Here is a 1,749-nt window from a genome sequence, read left to right as displayed (position 1 = left end):
AATTAAAACTGAGAGACACTTCAAAATTATTTTTGAAAAGAGATAAAAAATGTTTCAAGTTCCTTGCTATGGTTCAGGATGTTTAGTAGTAGGTTAGTGTGAAAGATGAGTCAACTGTGATGTCGGGGGTATGGGAAAGGGGTGAATCCAGCACATAGGAAGGGAAAAAAATGACAACCTTGGGTGGGTAGACAGTTCTCATTGCTATTGAAGACTGTGCTGGACCAGAAAGGTCCATCAGCAGAAAATATTTCTAGGGTGATTCATACATGCCTTCTGGAGGAACAGGAAGCAAAGGAATCATATATGCCACAAACCAACCCCTTGGATCTGTTGGCAGCAAAGAACCTTGAATTGAAGGAAGAGGTAGAGAAACAAAGCCTTGCAGCAAAGATGAAAAACTCTGAGTCAAGAGAAATAAAAACAATTTCTTTTGAGATGAAGGCTGTTTCTTCGATGAGGAACCATATGGGGAATGTTCTCTGCCAGATGTTCTAGTTAGAAAAGATGCTAGTGATGCAACGGATTTTGATTTTTATTCTAGTGATTCTATTTCCTTGACTTATCAGCAATCAACTCATCTCGTTCTGAATATTTAAATTTCTCTTCTTTCAATTCTTTTTCTATAATATCTATTTCACTCTGAAATACAGAGTTAGGCCCATTTAGATTTTCATTGTTCACTTCCAATTTTTCTGTCCTGGATAGTTCTTTAAAAGCCTGGAATCAATTGATTCTAAACTCAAATTCTTTTAACCTAATTAAGCCTTCTAAGAATGACACATTTTTCCTTCAATTAGTTTAAGTTGTACAGCGAGCTATATTTTACATCTTATATAAAGTAGGTTTCTAACTGAGAGAAAAGTTCTGCTCCAAAACAAGAGAACTATAAAAGAAAAAATCTAATGATTGCCACTTCTACCATTATCTCCTAAGGAAATGCACAGGTATCAGTACCTAGACTCTGTTCTTTATTTTAGGCAAGGCTGAAAATCTTCTTATAACTTCACTAAAGGAAGCTCAAAAGAAAATTTCAAGGCAGTCCATGAAGTTTTCATGACATCAGTGTCCACCATTTTGATTTTGTCTCACTGAACCAAAGCAAACCATGCAGAACACCCATCTACCAACAAACCAAAGTTTGTCATTTGGTGATCAGGATTGTTCTTGGCAGAGCAGGTTAAGGGGATAGGGGAATTACATTAAGGAACTAGTGTGCCCATGTTACTGTCCCCTTCTCTTAATTTTAGCTTTTCTTTCTGTGCTGCTTCTGGCCTTCTACTTTTTACAGGGTCCCATTAATCTCTTTCTCTTCAGTGTTCCTTTTCTAGTTTAGTTTCAGCTTTCCTTCCAGCTTAGAAATGTTTAATGTCTCCTGGATTCATCTTCTTTCCTTTAATGCGCTGCCAGTACTTTCACTAGGCTATGTCATCTCTTTCTTACTGGGCTCTTTGCCTGCATACGAGTTCTTGCAAAGTTGATGCATGATTTTTCCTATTTTTTCTCTTCTTTTACTAGTGGCCTTATACATAACCAGTTAAAAAGAATTTTTATGGGAAGCAAGGGTATTATAAGAGGAAATTTATCAGAGGAAAATGGTTATCAGAGAAAGTATCCTTACTCTCAAAGAAAGTTTGAGTACAAGTGTATTAGGCAGAGATAAATAAATCTCTTTTCTTTTATTCATCATCGTTCCAAAGTGCACTTTAGTAGACAACTCTTTTTAGTGTCAAGCATGATTTTTTTTTT

The 1,749-nt window shown here is 36.1% G+C and overlaps 1 protein-coding gene across 1 annotated transcript in view; it reads left to right on the top strand.

Moving 5' to 3' along the window:
- The window catches only part of NAV3 (neuron navigator 3), a 401,664-nt gene that overhangs the window by 394,543 nt on the left and 5,372 nt on the right, over positions 1-1,749 (top strand). The gene's annotated exons all lie outside the window — the stretch shown is intronic.

The sequence above is a fragment of the Propithecus coquereli genome, unplaced genomic scaffold (genome assembly GCF_000956105.1).
Source record: "Propithecus coquereli isolate 6110/MARCELLA unplaced genomic scaffold, Pcoq_1.0 Scaffold282, whole genome shotgun sequence".
Lineage (NCBI taxonomy): Eukaryota > Metazoa > Chordata > Mammalia > Primates > Indriidae > Propithecus > Propithecus coquereli.
Note: the sequence above shows the minus strand (reverse complement) of the source record. Positions and strands in the feature narration are given on the sequence as shown.